This window comes from Odocoileus virginianus, chromosome 6, assembly GCF_023699985.2.
Source record: "Odocoileus virginianus isolate 20LAN1187 ecotype Illinois chromosome 6, Ovbor_1.2, whole genome shotgun sequence".
Taxonomy (NCBI): Eukaryota; Metazoa; Chordata; class Mammalia; order Artiodactyla; family Cervidae; genus Odocoileus; species Odocoileus virginianus.
The window spans coordinates 33,309,690-33,332,777 of record NC_069679.1 but is presented as its reverse complement, the minus strand read 5'-3'; the positions used below and the strand labels follow the sequence as shown (position 1 = coordinate 33,332,777).

At 39.9% G+C, this 23,088-nt stretch overlaps 1 long non-coding RNA gene and 1 pseudogene across 1 annotated transcript in view; one reads left to right on the top strand and one right to left on the bottom strand.

Annotated features, from left to right (window-relative positions):
* LOC139035498 (uncharacterized) overlaps positions 1-8,299 on the top strand; it is a 36,930-nt gene extending 28,631 nt beyond the window's left edge. Inside the window, exon 3 of the long non-coding RNA XR_011488081.1 lies at positions 8,218-8,299. This is a non-coding gene — a long non-coding RNA (uncharacterized lncRNA). The remainder of the gene's footprint in view (positions 1-8,217) is intronic.
* Positions 8,300-11,607: 3,308 nt separating this feature from the next.
* Positions 11,608-23,088, bottom strand: part of LOC110147236 (cleavage and polyadenylation specificity factor subunit 7 pseudogene) — a 41,995-nt pseudogene continuing 30,514 nt past the window's right edge.

The window sequence follows — 23,088 nt, the reverse complement described above, 5'->3', positions numbered from 1 at the left end:
TTAATAAGTGTAATTTACACATGAGTTTTGTGTTTAGTGGTGGACAATGTGAAGTGAAATATCTGCTCATGAGATATGACGTTAAGTGAAGGAACAGCCATCCACAGACAACATGTCAGTGCGTTAGTTCCCTGTTGTATCTCTTCTGAGAACCTTAGTCAACATCCCCCTTCATGAATAATTTTCCATTCATATGTATGGGTGTTTGACAGTTTGTTTACATGAACACTGGGAAGAAAAGCCAAAATTATTTGGCTTGGCGTCAAAAACTCCCTCTATTTTTGTTGTCTGCAGAGCTTTGATTCAATGCATTTTAATAAGTTTTTAACAATGCATGAATTTGAGTCAGAGGAACTAGAGGAAAGGCTAGGATGACACACACTTATTATAGGATACAAAGGGATGAGACGTCATCTATTGTTTGCCCTGCCAGCAACCCTTATATTAACGCCCTTTCTCCTTCAGAACTGAATTGGTCTCATTATGAGCAGGCGTGAGCAACTTGGCATGATTTGGCATGCTCCTTTCAGAGGTTTTAAATCTCAAATCATGCTTGAGTTAATCTCCAAGTTCTGTGTTACCCAGATTTTATCCGCTTTCTTCAAGATCCAGGCTTTGGAAGATTTCTTCCACACATGACCACTAGACATTTGTAGTTAGCTCATCCTGTGGGAATATTTCTTGACTGATGCAAAAGCAGGCAAGAAATGCAATATTGTTTTCTTTACAGACTGGAGTAATCCCTTTTGCTGCATGCTTGTTTTCCTGTTCTTTGGCTTACAATGATGATCCAATAATGTAACAAAGTAAAATTTTAAAGCTTTGGGGTATTTTAGTTTTTTAGTAGATGAAAAGGTAATTTGGACTCTCTCATTTAGTCCTGCTGAGTAGTCACAATTTCAGAGACAAACCAGTATATTTAAGTTGCCTGCAGTTTCTTCCTGTTGCTGGAAATAAGTTTTGAATTTTAGGTTGCCAAAACTGAAAACTATCTAGGGGTTCATAACTAATTTCTGCATATTAAAATGGAAACAGAAGCTATTCTGCAGGCAAGCATTTTGCATTGTGGATAGATATAAAGCAAATAATCCCACATTAATTTTGGAAAAGCAAGCCCTGAACCACTGAAATAATACAAATATAGATACCTCAGACTGAAATATTTTCATTCAGTTTAGAAATAGGAATTGGATATTTCTTTAGCAAGACTGTGTCCTTTCAGTAAAAAAAAAAAAAAAAAAAATGTCTTTTTTATAAATATATATTTGAACTGCACTGAATGTGTCCCCAAAGAATAGTTATTTAGGACTGAATAACCTACACTTTGGGTTTCCCCGATGGCTTAGCTGGTAAAGAATCTGCCTGCAATGCAGCAGATGCAGGCAGATGCAGTTTCGATCCCTGGGTCGGGAAGATCTCCTGAAAGATGAAATAGCAACCCACTCCAGTATCCTTGCCTGAAAAATCCCATGGACAGAGGAGCCTGAGGGCTACAGTTCATGGGGTCGCAAGAGTCAGACACGACTAAGTGCAGGCGCCACAACCTACACTTTGGTTAATATGTTGACTCTTATTGTGACTGTCTTGCAGTGCAGGGGGTGGGGCATCAGTCCACACTGAGATTCCTCCCTGTCTGTCATACTGGGGTGGAAAAAAGAAAGTTGGCCTTTGAAGCAAGGGAAAGGGAACTCTCTCTCTCTTTCTTTTTCTCTCTTTCTGTGTGTGTGTGTGTGTGTGTATGTGTGTGTGTGTGTGGCTACGAGAGATGGGGCACTGGGCTCTTGGAGAAAGGACAAGGGATGTGCTATTTGTGGGGCATAAATAAGCACATGTACATAGTGGCAGGTCTGGAGGAATGACCTGTAGGGGACTTCTGTGAAGGGGCATGGCCCATGGGCTCTACTTAACCTTTTTAGTCCCAGATTTCCCAACCTTATTCAAATAAGCAATCTTCTGTTGCATAACACTTGCTAATATGTCTCTGATACTTTTCTGAATACTACACCATGGGAAATATTGTTAGTCAGACATCCTCCAAGCATGCATTGTAATCACCCAGATGGCTTGTTGGAACACAAATTACTGGTCCCACTCTCAAAGTTTCAGATTCAGTAAGTCTGAGGTGGGCATGAGGATTTGCATTTTAACGAGTTCCTGGGCACATGCTGATGCTTCTGGGTCCAGGAACCACACTTTGAAAGTGAATCACAGACAGAAATGGTCTGGTTCCTTCCTTCTTTTCCTAGAGTTTTTGTTGTTCAGTTGCTTAGTCATGTCCAACTCTGCGACCCCATGAAAGGCAGCATGCCAGATTTCCCTAACCTTCACAAACTCCTGGAGCTTGATCAAACTCTTGTCCACTGTCCAGTCAGTGATGTCATCCAGTCATCTCGTCCTCTGTTATCCTCTTCTCCTCCTGCCTTCAATTGTTCCCAGCATCAGAGTCTTTTCCTGTGTGTTGGCTCTTTGCATCAGGTGGCCAAAGTATTGGAGCTTCAGCTTCAGAATCAGTCCTTCCAATTAATATTCAGGGTTGATTTCCTCTAGAATTCCTAGAGTAACACAAATCAGATCAAGAAGTAGTCACTGAAATAAAGACCAAATATGAAAAGCCCACATTTAAACATCATACTTAACAGTAAAAAACTGAAAGATTTTCCTCTAAAATAAGGAATAAGGCAAGGATGTACACTCTTGACACTTCTGTTCAATATAGCACTAGAAGTTTTAGACAGAACAATTAGGCAAGAGAAAGAAATAAAACACATGCAAATCAGGAAGGAAGAAGTTAAATTGTCCCTATTTGCAGATGACAGGATCTTATATATAGAAAACCCTAAAGATTCCACAAGAAGACTCTTAGAATTAATAAACTAATTCAGTAAAGTTTCAGGATATAAAATCAACATACAAAATTCAGTTGTGTTTCCATACACTGATAATAATCAATCTGAAGAGGAAATTAAGAAAAAAATTCCATTTACAACAGCACCAAAAACTATTAAACATTTAGAAATAAAGTTAATGAAGGAAGTTATTTGTATAATGAAACTACAAAACATTGATGAAATAAATGAAAGAAGACACAAATAGAAAGTCACCCTGTGTTCTTGGATTGGAAGATTTAATTATGTTAAAATCCTCATGTTATCCAGAGCAATCTGCAAATTCAAAGGAATCACTATCAAAATTCCATTGACATGTTTTACAGAGAGAGAAAAGCAATTCTAAAATTCACATGGATGCATAAAAGACCATAAAGAGTCAAATTAATCTTGAAATGAAACAAAATCTGTGCCATCACACTTCCTGGTTTTAAAGCATATTACAAAACTATCATAATCAAAACAATGTCGTACCTGTATAAAGACAGACCTATAGACTAATGAAACAGAATAGAGATCCCAGAAATAAATCCACACATATATAGCCAACTGATCTTCAACAAGAGCACCAAAAATGCAGAATAGGGAAAGGTTAGTCTCTTCAACCGGAGAAGGCAATGGCATCCCACTCCAGTACTCTTACCTGGAAAATCCCATGGACGGAGGAGCCTGGTAGGCTGCAGTCCATGGGGTCGCTAAGAGTCGGACACGACTGAGTGACTTCACTTTCACTTTTCACTTTCATGCATTGGAGAAGGAAATGGCAACCCACTCCAGTGTTCTTGCCTGGAGAATCCCAGGGACAGCGGAGCCTGGTGGGCTGCCGTCTATGGGGTCGCACAGAGTCGGACATGACTGAAGCAACTTAGCAGCAGTAGCAGCAGTCTCTTCAACAACTGGTTTTGGGAAAACTGGATATCTACAGACAAAAGATATTGGACTCTTATACCACACAAAAATCAGCTCAACATGGAATACAGACTCAAATGTAAGACCTGAAACTATAAAACTCCTAGGAAAAGACATATAGGAAAAGTTTCATGACATTGGTCTATGCAATGCTCCATAAATATGACATCAAAAGCACAGGCAACAAAAATGAAAATAGACAAGTGGGACTACATCAAACTGAAAAATCTTCCCTACACCCCGAACTACCAACAGAAAGGCAATGTATGGAATAGGAGAAAATATTTACAAACTACATATCTGATAAGTGGTTAATCTCAAAAAAATGTAAGGAAATCCTACAATTCAATAGAAAAAAATCCTAATACACCAATTTTTTAAATGGGCTAAGGAGTTGAATAGACCTTTCTCACAGAGAAGACATGTAAATGGCCAACAGGTATATGAAAAAATGCTCGATGACATTACACATCAGGGAAATGAAAATCAAAACCACAGGGAGATATCATTTCCTATCTGTTAGGATGGCTATTATAAAGATAACATGTTTTGACAAGGATGTAGACAATCTTTAACCCTTGCACACTGTTGGTGGGAATGTAAAATGGTGCAGCCCCCATTTCACAGAGATAACTAAAAAAATTAAAAATAGAGCTACTGTATAACCCAGCAACCCCATTTCTGTGTGTTTATCCAAAAGAACTGAAATCAGAATCTCAAAGAGCTATTAGAACTTCTGGGTGAGCAGCACTATTCACAACAGCCAAGATATAGAAACAACCTAAATATCCATTGACAAATGAAAGTATAAAGAAAATATGGTATTTACATACAATTGAATTCAGTATTAAAAAAGAAGGAAATTCTGCAATATGTGACAACATGGAGGACATTATGCTAAGTAAAATAAGCCAGTCATAGAAGATAAATATTGCATGAATCTGCTTATATGAGGTATCAAAAGTAATCAAATTAATAGAATCAAAGAATAGAATGGTGGTTTCCGGGGACTGAGAAGAAGGAGAAATAGAGACTTACTAATCAATGGGCATAAAATCATAGTTAAACAAGATGAATAAGCTCTAGAGATCAACACTTTAGCTATAGTCAATGAGAATGTTTTGTTAAGAGGGTATATCTCATATGAAATATTCTTACCATGATAAAGGAAAACAAACAAAAAAGTAGTCATTGAACTTGTCATTGAACTCATAGCATGAGCAGGGCATAAAGGAATTGTTCTGTCCCAGAAATGCAAAGGCACACTGGTAAAGAAGATCCCAGAGAAAAGATTTAATATACAATTACCTCTCAGTTATCATAGCAAGAGAATTTTTAAAATTAATAAGCACTTATTACATTATCTACACTTCCTGGCTACTTTGACCATTTTACAATGCGATAGCGTTTTGTTTCAAGTGTAAAACAATTGGAAGGAGTTTTACTCATTAATATCAAGTATAGTGCATTTTCTGCCATCTTGCCACCTTAAGACCATTTGGGCATGCTGATTTATGTTGTCACAGCAGTTCAGCATCTAGTCAATTAAATCTGAAGAAACCCAATTTGTCACTAGGTGATTTGGAATTCCAACAATAAACAACTGGTTTTGTTGATTGCTTTGGCTGAATTGATTAAATGCCTCAGAGATATAGTAGAAACACTTCAGTTTGTATGACAGCATTGCATTTATGCTTTCCAGTAATTATAGTCTCCGTTGAGCCAATATTTCCAAAGGAAATGCTGTGAAATGTCCTGAATTGGTGTTTCATTTACAATATATTATTATCTTTATTATATTTACCTGAAATAGGAAATTAGCAAAAACAAAGCCACAGGTAAAGCAGAACAGGTGAGCTGCTTGTACCCAACCAAAGTTCATCTAGAGAAGTTAAATATAAACATAGTATTTCTGTATCTGTGAGGCACTTAGAAAGTGAGAGTCATAAACAGCCCACAAATGCCTCTTGGCACATCTGTCTATAGTGATGAACTTAAAGACAATGTCAAGGTCACTCATTCTGTGTTTAAAGGCTTAGGGAACTATTCCTTCTTGTAACGTGCATCTTAATGACCATGGTGGCCCTGAACTTGTGCTGCTCAGATATCTGCTGTGATGAGCATAGTTGACTACTGCCCTACTAGCTGCCCCTCTGAATGTACCACTGCATTTGTGCCAAGGTCACAATGCTAACTGGAGAAGGAAATGGCAACCTACTCCAGTATTCTTTGCCTTGGAAATCCCATGGACAGAGGAGCCTGTTAGGCTACAGTCTATGGAGTTGCAAGAGTCGGACACGACTTAGTGGTTAAACCACCACCACCACAATTCCCACAGACTGCTTCTAGTCAATAACTGAGCATGATGAAGATCAAATGTGTTCTGTTCCTAAGAAACACATTGTTGTTCAGTAGCTCAGTCATGTCCAACTCTTTGTGACCCCATGGACTGCAGCACACCAGGCTTCTCTGTCCATTGCCATCTTGTCCAAATTCATGTCCATTGAGTAGGTGGTGCCATTTAACCATCTTGTCCTCTGTTGCCCCCTATTTCTCCTGCCTTCAATCTTTCCCAGCATCAGGGTCTTTTCCAATGAGTTGGCTCTTCGCATCAGTTGGCCAAAATATTGGAGCTTCAGCTTCAGCATCAGTCCTTCCAATGAATATTCAGGACTGATTTCCTTTAGAATTGACTGGTTTGATCTCCTTGCAGTCCAAGGGACTCTCAAGAGTCTTCTCCAATGCCACAGTTCAAAAGTATCAATTATTCAACAGTCAGCCTTCTTTTTGGTCCAACTCTCACATCCATACATGACTACTGGCAAAACCAAAGCTTTGACTATATGGACCTTTGTCAGCAAAGTAATGTCTCTGCTTTTTAATATGCTGTCTATGTTTGTCATAGCTTTTCTTCCAAGGAGTGAGAATCTTTTAATTTCATGGCTGTAGTTACTGTCCACAGTAATTTTGGAGCCCAAGAAAATGAAGTCTTTCACTGTTTCCATTTTTTTCTTCATCTATTTGCCATGAAGTGATGGGACCAGATGCCATGATCTTAGTTTTTTGAATGCTGAGTTTTAAACCAGCTTTTTTGCTCTCCTCTTTCACCTTCATCAAGAGGATCTTTGGTTCCTTTTCACTTTCTGCCATAAGGGTGGTGTCTTTTGCATATCTGAGGTTATTAATATTTCTCCTGGCAATCTTGAGTCCAGCCTGTGCTTCATCCAGAGACACCTTCAATGGCTAACTTAGTTCTAGAACTTCCCATTGGTGTGGCTCTTTGAGAGCCACACCCAGTCTGAGACTTTCACCACCCACCTTCCTACCCATCTCCTTCCATGAGAGTCAGACTTTGTTTCCGTCTGAAAGCTCTCTCTCCCTTCTCCTGCTCTCTCTCCATTTGTCCTTTATAGCTGTTACCCTCTCTTGCACATCTTACCCCATCTTGGCATCTACTTCTTGGAGGACTTGAACTCATAATGACCTTGATTTTACACTATCACCCAAAAACAAAATCAAGAAAACCTGATGCTGGGCCTAGAGTAACAAAATGAAACACCCAAATCTAGAACTTTAATAGTTTTCTTGTCAGAGTCACAAATTCACTGTAAAATTTTGTGATGTTACTTCTCTTTGCATTTCGCATGTCAGAACTATCCAGAGCAGCATGTTACCATGAGAAAAAGTCTTGCTTCTCCCGACATGTACCCTCTCTTATTCGAAGATCGGTACAGAATATGTAACTAAGGAAGACCTAGTGTATAGCACAGGGAATTGTACTCATTGCTCTGTGGTGACCTAAATGGGAAGGAAATCTAAAAAAGAGGGGTTATGTGTATACACACAGCCGATCCACTTTGCTGTAGAGCAGAAACTACCACAACATTGTAAAGCAACTATACTCCAATAAAAAATTTTTAAAAGATTAATGCAGAGATATTGAAAACTATCTTTCATGTAAAAGTTTATAGTTTTTATTAACTATTTGAAATCATTTTATGTGTTCCTGCTTAAAATTTTTTCCCACTAGAAAATCATTATGAAAAGTACAGAACATTATTTTAAAAAATTAAAATCACCAGCATCCCAGCATCCAAAGATACATGCTATCCAGAGTTACCATTTTGGATGCTTTTGTCTGTATTTTTTCTATGCAGGCATTGATATCTACACAGGTGAGATAATACTCTCTATATAAATTTAATATCCTGCCTTTTCCCATAGTATTAATTTTTTATGAAATACTTTTAATGTCTACACAATATTCCATTGTGCATTATCTTATGATTTACTTCACTCTTACCTTATCATTAGAATTCAGGTAATTTCTAATTTCCCAGCTATTATAAACAGCCTATGACGAATGTATGTGTTCATAAAGCTTTAGTTTATGGTTTGGTGTTTTTTTTTCCTTTCTATATAGATCCCTAAAAGCCTTTCCTGGCTTCCTGATAAACCTGCAGATGAGGAGAATCAACAAGCTTTCTTCCTGCATTCACCCAGCGTGTTAGGATACCAAAGGCTCGCTGCTGGGCCTGTATCCTTCTGACAATACCAAGGTGTAAAATCGGGGAGTTGAATGAGATAATCCCATCTTTCCATCCATAATTAATATTTCTTAAATATTTGATTAGTGGACTTAGCTCCTCTCTGGTTCTGTAATTTTTCTTGTACCCTTTAGGACTGTAAGAAACAAACGTACACAAATGATAATGATGCATCTAGGATATTACTATATTGTCTTTATACCATAGAGAACACTCAAAATCATATACGAATATAGTTGGCTCTGTGACGCTATTCTCTCCAGCACATATAACTTATTGCTGTCTGTTTTTAAATTACGTTAGGTTTCTAAGCATTAAGAACTATATTATAGCTCTGTGAACCAACTCACTGAGCCTTCTAATATTAACCCAATCAAAATGTCGTTCACTTGGTAGGTATTAAAATGTCGCATTTGAAATTTTTTCTTTTGTGTTCCCTGAATTTACCCTTGACTCTACCTTCATTAAAAAAAGACTGTATTGTGTTTCACTGTGCATGACTTTGTACTAGGAACTGAGTTACAAAAGTGTTATTTTTGATGTCAAGGAATTTCTAGTTTAAAAACCATGACACTGAGGACAAAGGAGCATCTAACAACCCATCTGGGTCTCAGTGCCTGCCAGGTGCTGAGGGCCTCTCGGGGAGTTCAGGAAAGAGGGGTTCTGGGTAATTCCAGGTTTCCAGAGGCTGGAGCTGCTGCAATATTGTGCTCCTCAGAGGGAGATCTGTGAAGGAAATAGGATTCCAGAAGCTTTTCAAATTGCAGTGGTAAGGCTTGGGGTCTGCCAGAGAGAGAACATTTCAAGATCTGGGATCTAAATCAGGAAAGATTCTTTTTCCTGATAAAGGTGGAAGCAGAGCCATCTAATGTTTTACAGATTGAAAATACAGATTCAGAATAAACAGGGATGATAATTTAGGAAAGGCAGGTCTTAGCAAATGGCAGAGCAAACAAGCAGAGTTAGTGTGGAGAATTAAGACTAAGCACTTGGACACACTAAAGTGCTTACAGCAGGAAATGCAATTACTTTCAGACCTGCTAGATCTAATTAGGCCCCCTTATTGCTTTTAATAACAACCGTTCTTTATAAAATACAGTGGTTCTGCCTCTTTGCTCACCATAGTGTATTGTTAGCTTTACCTGGCTTTGCCTTCAAGGACAGCGTGAGGGGTATGGGAAAAACACTGCTTCTTCCCTAAATGAACTTGGGTGGAGAAAGTGAAATGTAGTTCTGAGATTGCCAGTATCACCAATAATCAGTTAATGCTAAGCTGGGATATGTTTTCCAATTGACAATGTTTTAATGTAATAATAATATGCTAACTGGTTCCCAGTATACTGTGCTGCCCAGACATGAATTCTAGGAACTTCAAGTTCAGGCACAGAAGAACTTAGATGGGGCTCCCCGGAAAGCAAAGCATGAGACACAGACGGGTGTGGGGTTGAGTTGGGAGGTGGCCCCAAGGAGCAGGAGAGTGGCTGCTGAGAGAGGGAGATAGAATATGAAAAAGAATAATACATGGTGACTTCTTGACTTTAGAGCAGCTTGTATTTGAGGTCAATACAGGGAGAGTTTTTACCACTGGACATCAAGGACTTGTCTTATCACAGGTCCTCAGAGGATCTGTGGTCAATGTGTCCCAGGACTTTCCCGCTGAAGGACAGGGAGGCGGGGGGCAGGGGTCATTCACTCACTGCTTGTTCCTCATTCCCCGAAGTTCCTCCCCTAAGGCATTAACACTCCCACACTTCTACATCACGTATGTGGACCAAGCAGACTTTGGAGGAAGTCCTAAGGCAGAAAGCAGAGAGATGGCCAGGCATGTGCCTGAGGTGAGACTTGTCACTCACAGGGACTGGCCACTGACCAGCTCCAGGGTCCCCTGCTGAGGTCTGCACTGGAAGCAGATGAGCCAAGGGTTCGTTAGGCCTACGGAGGACAGTGCCTTGACTTTTTGTTGCTGCCTCTGCCACCGCCACCCTCACTAGCATTCCTTCTTGCCTCAGTCATGGGGCTGTCTTCTGGACCCTCTTCCCGGGGAGCACAGTCACTGGTTAGGGTCTCAGTGTCCTGTCACAAACCTGCACTAACAGGCCCTCTGACTCTTCTCTCCACACTTCACCCAGGCAGTTGTGGCATCTCTGCCTCATTTGTTGTAAGCTATTTTTATGTCCAACCAACAAAGAACCCCGCTAGCAACCTATTAAGTGTCCTTGCCAGGAAGTTAGATCCTGAGCCCTGGGAGTGTGCTCCTAGGTTGATAAATGCTCGCTATACCATGCTCCCCTTCACACTCTACCTCCCTCCGTCCAACACACTCAAGATCCACTCCCACACATGTCCCTGTCGGTACATTTTAGTGACATCCTGAAGTTCTTCCAGTAAGAAAGCTGGCTGCTGCCACAGAGAGCTGACCCAAATTATTAAAATCTGGTGACATCCATGTCTTGCTTATTGTAAATAATGTGGCTCTGAATATTAAGGTCTTATATCTTTTGTAATAAGAGATTTACCTTTTCCAGATATGTGCCAAGGAGTGAGATTGCTGGATCAGATGGTAACTCTAAACAACCTAAATTTTCATTAACAGATAAATGGATAAAGATGTGGTATATGTCTGTGTGTATGTACATGTGTGCATGTATATATATATATATATATATATATATATATACACACACACACATATATATACAAATTATATATATATTCAGTGTAAGTATATGTATATATATGTGTGTATATACATATATATAATTTGAAATATTACTCAGCCATAAAAAAGAAGCAACATGGATGTACCTAGAAATGATCATACTAAGTCAAGTAAGTCAGACAGAGAAAGACAAATTATCCTATGATATCACTTATTTGTGGAACCCAAAGAAGGATACAAATGAACTTATTTATAAAGCAGAAATAGATTCACAGATATAGAAAACAAATGTATGGTTACCGAAGGGGAATGGAGTTGGGGGAGGGATAAATTCAGAGACTGAGATTAACAGATACACACCAATATAAATAAAATAGACAAACCATAAGGACCTACTGTATAGCACAGGGAACTATCAATATATTCAATATCTTATAATAATATATAATGAAAAAGAACCTGTATGTGTATATGTGTAACTCAATCACTTTGTTATACACCTGAAACTAACACAACATTGTAAATCAACTATACTTCAATTAAAAAATCTGATGGCAATGATGGAAGGTGGGGTTAAATCTTAAAAAGGTCAAGTATCATCTTCCATCTACCCCAGGTGAAGCCTTGTGTCATCTGTTGGCAAAGAGGAGCTTCTCTTCTCTAGGAAGATGGAGGGGAGTATTTCTTTCCACAAAGCCCTAAAGGAATCCAGAGCTTTGAAATTCTCAAGTACATCCACAAAATATGCCTGATGAAGGTGAAGAGATACAAGTCCATTGACCAAAAAAAAAAATGCTCCCAACCAGATTCCTTTCTCAGAGGTGCAGCCCCATTCTCTATTCTGGTATCTCTCGTGCTCCTGGTTCCTTTCTTGGACGTAACCATCATGCTGTTCGTTATTAAGAAGCAGGTCCCGATGCCTCCTGCTGTCCTGCTGCTCTCTTGGGACTAGCTAGACGATTTCTCCCAGAACAGATGTCTTTTTCTGGAAGAGCTCCTGCTGGCACCCACACTACAGGACTTGGCTTCAGTGCCATGAACCACTTAAGGGAGATGAGGACACAGCAACATTCATCATTGGTGATCTGAGACTGTTTGATAACAGCAATAGCTGTGCATAGCATCTCAGTTGAGTCACTGTAATCCCCTGTGCTGGCTCCAGAAATCACTTTGGAATTGGCATTGCTCTGGTTTGCTTCATGATCTCTCCAAATTCAGCTTTACTCACCATTGGGGGTCAAAAGCCCAAATCTTGGCTGCCAAGGTGGATAGAGGGATCAAAGGCCTTCATGTAAATATCTGATGGAGGCCCCACTGTAGCATTTGGAGGAGGAAATAAGGCTGGTTTGAGGTAAAGGGCGGGTGGAATGGCCCGGGGAAGGTACAGCTACAAAAGGAGGTAATGGAGGGGCAGGAGATGCTCATGGGAGATGCCAGAAGGAAGAGGAAGACTCCAAATGATGAGGGGAGAGGCGGTAGGGATAGAATTGGGCCTGAGACCAGACTCATCAGGTGAAGGACTGAAGGAGAGCGATTGAAGTCAGGCAGCACATGGTGGGGCTTATCCTTTTAGGCAGATGTGAGTACAAGGTTCTCAATATATGACCCAACCATCGGCAGAATTACTAGAATACTGCGTTGGTCCTTTATACCTATTTCCATTCTCGAGACTCAAGCGCATTCACATTTTGAGCCTCTGCCTCAAATTATGACAGGTCTGCCAGGTGGCTCACTCCACGTCCACTTTTTCTCTAAGTACTTTTCTGGAAAGAGTTTCCAATAATTTTGTGGACCGGGTTTTCAGAGGCCACCACCACCTCAGCATACCCCCACTGGCTCTTTGCCCCATCCTCTGCAGATTTCAACCCCAGCACATCACAGACTTCTATAAAGGCAACAACCTGGCTCAGGGCCTGCCCTGCGGTCCACCAGGAGAAGCCACTCACATGGACAGCAGGCTGTCTGTTACTCCAGCCACTGCCGGTGTGCTGAATTACCTGCAGGATGTTGTCGTTGCGTTGGAGTTGACTCCTGGTGAGCCGGAGGAGGTATCTCAGGACTGCTGCTTCTGTCATCTGAGGGCTACCAGGTGGACATCAATGAATGGGGTTGCTTTTCCCATAACATCCAAGTTGTGATGTGGTTCCAGCTGAAGGAGCCACGGCAACAGGATCCTGCAATGCCCACTGGGGGTGGTTCTTCTTCATGCATCTGTAGACATGCTGCATCTAACATGAGAAGAGACAGGGCATGTAAGGTGAGACTTGGCTTGTTGTAGGCACTGGAGATCCTTCTGGCTCAGTGGGGAGAGACTAAACTGGACTGAATTCTTCCTCTGTTCTCTAAACATTTCTAACATAGGCCTTAATCAGTCACTGAGGGAGTCTCCCCAGGGTTGAAGAGCCATGTTGCCCTGGGTCAGAGGCTACAGGTTGTAGCTTTTTCTCCCTGTTCCCAACCCCATCCTCACCTCCCCTTAAGACAGGGCACCTGTCAACTGGCCCAGTGGTATAAACAATGTGCTTATCCTCAAGGGCAGCTCTGGGGATCTTTTTAAAATGTAGAGATAATCAAATAAGGTGATGATTCAAGAAAAAAAATAGAAAATGGCTGGAAAAGCCATTTACCCAGAGGATTTTTTACACCCCATCTTTATTTTGTTTTATAATAATAAATTTTTGATATAATTTTTAGTTTTAATTACTACTGATAGCAAATGGGGAGAAATGTCTTGTCCTGCTGTTGTTCACTATTTATCTTTCTGGTAGGTTGAAAACTGTGTAAGAAATTTGATGATGCTATCAGTCTTTTAATCTGCATTGTGTTTCTTCAGTTTTGTAACAACACATTTTAAAATGAGAAATGGGATGTGAGTTGTTAGAAGAAAACCAAAAGACAAATACTATGTGATTCCACTTATATGAGTTATCAGAGTAGCCAAATTCATAAAAACAGAAAGTATACTTGGTAGTGACCAAGTACTCCTTCTTTGAAGGAGCCAGCTCAAAAGTGTTGCCACTGGCCATACTAAATAATATCATTTTAAAAGTCCATGATTCCCCTAGTAATACTCAAGAGAAGGAGGAAAAGATCTTCTTTATAGAGAGTAACTTACAGAGAAGGACATAGGTATAGAAACAAAATAATTTCATTAGAAATCATCATTTTGTAACCCTTGGATAATAATTGATTCAGGCAAGGATTAATAAAGGATGCTAAAACCATTGGGTAAAAGTTTGTTGGAGAACAAGATAGTTATCACTCCACAGTCCTTTACCCCACAGATTCTTTTTTAATTAAGAAGGAAAAGACATATGTTTATGGTGAAGATATCTAGCAGACATGCCTTAACCAAGTGATCAAATTGTTTCTCAGTAATAACAGAACAAATTTATATTCTGTACCTCTTTCTCACAAGCTACAGGGGGAAATGCACAATATCATTTATGCAGTAGTTTTGCCAAAATGTTTAACTTGAATCTAATCATTAGGACTAATCCAGAACTGTGCTATTTTTGATAAAACAATTCAGATTCTTCAAAATGTCAGTGTTAGGAAAGAGAAAAGATGGAGAGATACTGTTCTATATTAAAAAGAATGAAAGAGACATAATGTCAAGTATAATGCATACATCTGGATTTTAAAAATATGTATATGCTATTTTGAAGATAAATGGACTCTATGTTAGATGACATTATCAAGGCAATGTTAAATTTATTATGAATGACAATAATAGGAGTTGAAAGTCACTGAGAGTGTCATTGGGGTGAAATACCATGATGTTTGAGCTTCCCAGATGGCACTAGTGGTAAAGAACCTGCCTGCCAATGCAGGAGACAAGAGACATGGGTTCAATCCCTGAGTTGGGAATGTCCCCTGGAGGAGGGCACGGCAACCCACTCCACTATTTTTACCTGGAGAATCCCATGGACAGAGGAGCCTAGCAGTCTGCAGTCCAGTGGGTCACAAAGAGTCGGACACAACTGAAGCAACTTAGCACACATCATGTTGTTTGCAACTTATTAAATGATTTGGAAAGTATATTTTTAAACATTTACATTATATGTATCATATAACAGTTATAAACATATATAAATATAAATAAATACATGGAAATAGACAGACTGAGAGTAGAAACAATGACTGTCCTATTAGCAGTGAGCATTCCTAGGACCCAAACTGTGGTCTTGAAATGCTATTTCTCACTAAAAGAAACCAGAGACTCTGGGGAAAAAATGGCTGATTCCAAGTCTGTAGCAGAAAACGACAAGAAGGGCCTAGAATACGTTGTCTCTCAAATACAAAGGAAGTTATCAAAGACTGTTAGGATCATCTCAAAAAGGCTCCCAATCCACCTGAAGATTTCACTGGGCAAAGATGGGACAGTTGGAGCTTCAATCACAATAATAATAATTTTGATTAATCAAATATGTTTAAATCTATCAGCTCAAAATGAATTGATCACCTTCAGAATGTGATGGCTTCCCTGGTGGCTCAGTTAAGACTCCACCTGCAATGAGGGAGACCTGGATTCAATCCCTGGGTAGGGAAGATCCCCTGGAGAAGGGAAGGCTAACCACTTCAGTATTCTGGCCTGGAGAATTCCATGAACCATATAGTCCATGGGGTCGCAAAGAGTCAGAAACGACTGAGTGATTTTCACACACAGAATGTGATAGGACATCAATTTATTGTCTTTAAATCTGGTTTAAACAATAACAAAGAATCTATCCTGCCTTCCTATTTGAACTATACCACTATCTACTTCTGCTTTATTGACTATGCCAAAGCCTTTGACTGTGTAGACCACAACAAACTCTGGAAAATTCTTAAAGGGATGGGAATACCAGACCACCTGACCTGCCTCTTGAGAAATCTGTATGCAGGCGTAGAAGCAACAGTTAGAACTGGACATGGAACAACAGAGTGGTTCCAAATAGCAAAAGGAGTACGTCAAGGCTGTATATTGTCACCCTGCTTATTTAACTTATATGCAGAGTACATCATGAGGAACACTGGGCTGGAGGAAGCACAAGCTAGAATCAAGATTGCTGGCAGAAATATCAATAACACCACCCTTATGGCAGAAAGTGAAGAAGAACTAAAGAGCCTCTTGATGAAAGTGAAAGAGGAGAGTGAAAAAGTTGGCTTAAAGCTCAACATTCAGAAAACTAAGATCATGGCATCCGGTCCCATCACTTCATGGCAAATAGATGGGGAAACAGTGGAAACCGGGACAGACTTTATTTTGGGGGGCTCCAAAATCACTGCAGATAGTGACTGCAACCATGAAATTAAAAGATGCTTGCTCCTTGGAAGAAAAGTTATGACCAACCTAGACAGCATATTAAAAAGCAGAGACATTACTTTTCCAACAAAGGTCCATCTAGTCAAGGCTATGGTTTTTCCAGTAGTCATGTATGGATGTGAGAGTTGGATGGTGAAGAAAGCTGAGCACCGAATAATTGATGCTTTTGAACTGTGGTGTTGGAGAAGACTCTTGAGAGTCCCTTGGACTGCAAGGAGATCCAACCAGTCCATCCTAAAGGAAATCAGTCCTGAATATTCATTGGAAGGACTGATGTTGAAGCTGAAGCTCCAATACTTTGGCCACATGATGCGATGAGCTGACTCATTGGAAAAGACCCTGATGCTGGGAAAGATTGAAGGCAGGAGGAAAAGGGGACACCAGAAGATGAGATGGTTGGATGGCATCACCAACTCGATGGACATGAGTTTGAGTAAACTCCAGGAGTTGGCAATGGACAGGGAGGCCTGGTGTACTGCAATCCACGGGGTCACAAAGAGTTGGACACGACTGAATGACTGAACTGCACTGAACTGAATTGAGTAACCAAATAATAGATTAGGAGGAGTATCTCTTTATTTCAACTACTATTTCAACTAACAGATGAAATAGAAATTATTAAAATTAGAATATCTGCATTCTTCAAACCAAGTGAATGACTAGATATAGGCAGTAATCATCATCAGTGGCTGCTGACATCACCCCAGGGGAGACAACCAGATGCGTCCTACAGAAGTGCCCAACACCTCCTTGCCTTGACAACAGGATCAGTGTGATCCAGCTGCCAATTTGCAGGAACTACAGAGGACAGAGAATATGTTGAAATACACCATGAGTGTGCAATCAGCAGAATCCAGACTGGGAAACCCTGCTGGTCAAAGGACGCAGATAAGATGTAAGGAAATGAAAGGGACTGTTAGTTTAAAGCTTAAAATACACTTTTAACTTTTTATTTTATATTGGAGCATAGCCAATTAACAATGTTACGATTTTAATAGTTTCAGGTGGACAGCAAAGGGACCCAGCCATACATATACATGTACCCGTTTTCCCCCAAACTACCCTCCTGTCCAGCCTGTCACATAACATTGAACAGAGTTCCCTATACTATACAGTAGGACCTTGTTTGTATCCATTTTAAATATAGCAGTGTGTACATGTCAATCCCAGGGCTTCCCACATGGCACTAGAGCTAAAGAACCAGCATGCCATTGTGGGAGACATATAGACTCAAGTTTGATCTCTAGATCGGTAAGATCCCCTGAAAGAGGCAACTCACTCCAGTATTCTTGCCTGAAGAATCCCATGGACAGAGGCACTTGGTGGGCTGCAGTCCATAGGGTCACAAAGAGTTGGACACAACTGAAGTGACTTAGCACTCACACATGCACATGTGGACCCCAAACTCCCTATTTCTTCCCCCATTCTAACCACCTGGCAGCTATAAGTTCATTCTCTAAGTTGGTGAGTCTGTTTCTGTTTTGTAAATGAGTTCATTTGAGTCATTAAAGTGCATTTTTAATAGATAGGACTAAATTATAATATCCAGGGACATTTTATCACAATTGGGTGATAAAATTATTTGCAAAGTAACAATTACTATAGTAATTGAGAAGAAAGTGTTCCTCATTGGACTGAGTCTCGTGGACAGGACTTCTGAAGTAGAAGGTAAAGTTTTATTTTCTGACTGGGGTTGTAGTTTCAAAGTTGTTCACTTTTATAAACAATAAATTGTCATATATTTTTGTGTAGTTTTCTATCTTTATTTTTATAGTCTAATAAAATTATTTTAAAAGAAAGATACTTTAGAAGACACAACAACCAACTGCAATCTGTGGACCTTGTTTGAATCCTAATTTGAACAAACCAATTATCAGCTATTTATGAGATAATCAGGAAAATTAGAACATTGTCTAGATCTTTGATGATATTTCGGTATTGTCTTTTAATTTTAGATGCAAATTAAAGACATTAATTTTAGATCTTATTGTTTTAAAATGTACACTGAAATATCTTACATAATGCCTGAGATTTACTTCAAAATAATATATTGGGAATAGAAATGGCAGGTAGGTGTATAGCTGAAACAAAGTGGCCAAAGTTGATAATTTGTGAGACTGGTTGCAGAATACATAGGGGGAGTCATTATATTATCCCATCTACTTCTGTGCATGTTTGAAATTTTCCATAAAAAGTAATTTCTATTACTGACATGATTTAGATGAATAGTTCATAAGCAAAAGAAAGCTGGACCCCTAAGTTCCTGTTTGCAGATGACTCAGACAGCTCTCTGTCTCTTCAATGAACTGCTCTGAATATTCTCCCTCCATGGAACAATTGTTTAAGTCAATCAAAACTTAACTGTTTAAGTTAACCAAGACTTCAGGATGAGGTGTCATTTGTCAGATAAAATGTCCCTGCATACCAAATGTCCCAACGCTTCTTTCAGATCAGACTGACCAAATAAAATACACTTTGACTTCTCTGTGGAGAACTAGGGACTGTGAACCACAGGCTCCACTGAGTACCTGTCCTGCTCAGATTGATAACCTAAAGGACAGAACCTTCCATTCCATTCTGCAGAATTTCAGGTCCAGGCTGAAAATCTGTCTCTGAAAATGCCTCCCACAATTTTTGAACAGCTGCTCAATCTCAAGTTAGCACCAAAAGTAAAACATAATAATATGGGTTGTTTTTTAAGGCCTTGATGTCTCGATTTTGTCATGCTGACATCAGCAGCATATGCCTACTGGTATGGCAAATTGAGAAGAAAATGTTTCTATGACCATGCTGCTGATTTTTAAAAATAGCATTGCTAATGAGCCAGCTGTGATTAGACAGGAAAACATTAATAATCATTTCTGCAGTTTCTTTTGTCCTAAACAATTCTCAGATGTTACTCTATCTTTTCAAAACTGCAATACAGATATCATACAGATGGCCCATTTGATGAGTTTATTTTTAAATAAGCAAGCTGGGAGGCCATTGTTTTTATTAAAAGGCAGGGAAAATAATTTATCCCAGCACTAAGAGTAAATTATGTTTCTGACAAAATGATGTACTTTTTATAAGACAGTGTTGTCCGTTCATGAATGTACAGTGATTTATCTCCCTGGAACTTGAAAATGAGGGAAATAAAGATTGACTTGAGGGTTAAATTCTACAATCAATATAGTGTGATAAGGGCTGAGAATACAAAACTCTTAGAAACCAGATAGCTGTCAGGTCAGCAAGCCTGGGCTGTGAAAGAATGAATATATTATGATACCTAAAGGGTATATTCACCAAAGTGTGTGGGAGCAGGTGATATTGACCCATCAGAGAATTATAGGAAAGAGTGTCACTCAGACAAGCGCTGGCTCTGTCTGTCTACACATTGTTCTGGGCACAACCACCTTAACCAACGGCTCTGAGTTACTTGAGTCTCATGGAAAGATTACCCCTAATGAGCCAGATGTGTCAGGCTTTGAAAACTCAAGGCAGAGGTCACAGACTAGAGTATGGACACCTAAACTTGCTCCCAGCTGGGTTTGTCTGGTTCTGTTAGGTTCTTTTTTAATGTGTGTGTGTGTGTGTGTTTCCATGTGTGTGGACTCAGTCGCTCAGTCATATCCGACTCTTTGCAACCCCATGGACTGTAGCCTGCCAGGCTCCCCTGTCCATGGAATTTTCCAGTCAAGAATACAGGAGTGGGTAGCCATTTCCTACTCCAGGGGATCTTTCCCACCCAGGGATCGAACCCGCATCTCCTGCATTTGGCAGGCAGATTCTTTACCACTGCACCACCTGGGGAGCCCAATATTCAAATTAATTGGAAACTTTTTTAATGTAAATATTTTATATACAATTCTTCATTTATTACTTTTTTTGAGAAAAATCCCACATTGCCATGTGGCAACAGTCAACTAGAACTGTGTAAGAGCTGTCCCCTGTAGACAGCTCCCGCCATCCACAGCCTCCACCAGCATCTTCACTCAGCTCACTTACCTCTCAGACCCCTGGACACATCTGCGCTGGCTGCCCGCAGCTTAATACCTTCAGCTACTCAGCCGGTCTTACTTCCTGTGTACTGAGTCCATGCTCGACCTACAATCTTCTAGTCCCAGTCTGATTTCCCTTGTTGATTTTTTTTTTCCCATTTATTTTTATTAGTTGGAGGCTAATTACTTTACAACACTGCAGTGGTTTTTGTCATACATTGAAATGAATTAGCCATGGATTTACATGTATTCCCCATCCCAGTCCCCCCTCCCACCTCCCTCTCCACCCGATCCCTCTGGGTCTTCCCAGTGCACCAGGCCCAAGCACTTGTCTCATGCACCCAACCTGGGCTGGTGATCTGTTTCACCCTAGATAATACACATGTTTCTAATAGCCAGGACATGGAAGCAACCCAGATGCCCATCAGCAGACGAATGGATGAGGAAGCTGTGGTACATATACACCATGGAATATTACTCAGCCATTAAAAAGAATTCATTTGAATCAGTTCTAATGAGATGGATGAAACTGGAGCCCATTATACAGAGCGAAGTAAGCCAGAAAGATAAAGACCATTACAGTATACTAACACATATATATGGACTTTAGAAAGATGGTAACGATAACCCTATATGCAAGACAGAAAAAGAGACCCTGATGTATAGAACATACTTGTGGACTCTGTGGGAGAAGGCGAGGGTGGGATGTTTCAAGAGAACAGCATCGAAACCTTGTTGATTTTCTATAGGAAGAAAACGAGCAGGACATGTCAATGTAAGGACTCCTGCCTTTGTGACAGTTTTGTTTCATGGCTCAGTAAGAAACTGTCATTTTGATTTTACACATCAATCTCTGGTAACTCAGCCCTAGGGAGATGGATCCACTCTTGGTGTAAAAACAAAGTCAGGTCTCAGCCTCCAAGGCTGAGAATCAAGCTTCTATTGCTGCTAAGCTCTCAGTGGCTGCTCAGCTCCCTAACTCAGTGACTTGGGGCTGAACCACTCAATACCACTATATAGAATCCTCCGCGAAGAAGACAGTTTCCAATTTTTACTGTACTGAAAAGGTCCTATATGCTCTAATTTTGTTTTGTAAATCACATTTGTGGAAGAATGAGTGCCTTTTCAGACTCTTCTAAGAGAAGATAAGAAACCTGATCTTCTCTACTTTGTGAATGTCATTGCCTCCGCAGTCACCCACTAGCCTCCTATATTTTATAATTTAGAAAATGTCCACCTACATATTGCACCTCAATTGTGTCATCTGCCAAAAAGCAAGATGATTGGGAAAAAAAATCTTACAAACACTTCCTACACATTCACACATTGCCGAGGCTTTACATCATAGGCATTTGGGAGTCCCACTGTGTCTGAAAGAACTTTAGAACGATTCATGCAAGAAATAACTTGGGAAAACATAATTCTGAAAGATTCTCTTTAGCATGGGGGTTGTAATGCTAACTGATGTAGCAACTCTGATGTTTAAGATCCTCCAACTCTTTTCCCATTTCAGCCATAAGCGTACACATCGCATTCATTCATTCATTTTTTAAAAATGGTTACCAAGCCATCTATTGGGCTTCCCAGGTGGCACTAGTGGTAAAGAACCTGCCTGCCACTGCAGGAAATGCAAGAGATGCAGGTTTGATGCATGGGTCAGGAAGATCTCCTGGAAGAGGGCATGGCAACCCACTCCAGTATTCTTGCCTGGAGAATCCTATGGACAGAGGATCCTGGTGGGTTACAGTTCATGGTCGCACAGAGTTGGACATGACTGAAGCGACTTAGCACGAATGAGCATGAACAAAGCCATTTGTTATGTGAAGGTGACCAATAGCCTGCACCTAAAAATGAAGTGAATATGTGGCATATTGAGAAACCATAACTAGATGTGTTGCTTAAAATTATGTTTTTGGACTCACAGATGCATTTGGTTAATAAATAGTGTGTGTGTGCTCAATCGTTCAGTCGTGTCTGACTCTTTGCCACCCTCTGGACTGTAGCCCAACAGGCTCTTCTCTCCATGGAATTTTCCAGGCAAGAATACTAGAGTGGGTTGCCATTTGTTACTCCAGGGGATCTTCCCCACCCAGGGATAGAACCTGCATCTCTTGCATCTCCTGCATTTGGCAGGCAGTTTCTTTACCACTACACCACCTGGGAAACCCACTTAATAAATTAGTCACATATAAAAAGATCTTAACTGAGCGGTTTCTCAGAGCTTTCATTTCTGCAAAATGGAGTACTTCCAAGGCTGATTGTTTCCTCACTAAAGTATCAATACATTTTCAATGACAGGGAGAAGTATTTGGGTCAATTCCTTATCAGAGTTACAAGCTAAGTTTATTTTAGATCTTGCTTTCTAAGAATCAAAGAGAAAGATGGAAGAACAAAAAAATGACCACATTTTGAAGGACTGAATAATGCTGCATTAATTACAGAATTGACAGTCCAGCTCCAGTAACTTAAATGAAGCCGCTGACATTGGCCTAGAAGTGGGTTTTAGCCCATAAAGATGTTACATTTCTTGAGTTTAATGATTTCGTAGAATTCAGATAGAGATAGGAACCTCAGAGGTACAATTGTAATGTAAATTACATTACATTACAATTCATGTGAGCAGGAGCTATTTTTTTCCTAAAGCAGATCTACTTGACTGAAAACTTGTTCTCTCTCCTGTAAACTCAGTCAGCAACAAATCAAGGAATTTAGTCACCTGACAAACAGTGGTCTGGAAGCTATGTGAGATTATGTGTTCTTAAACACTTTTAAATGACAGCTATACTATTTTATCATCATA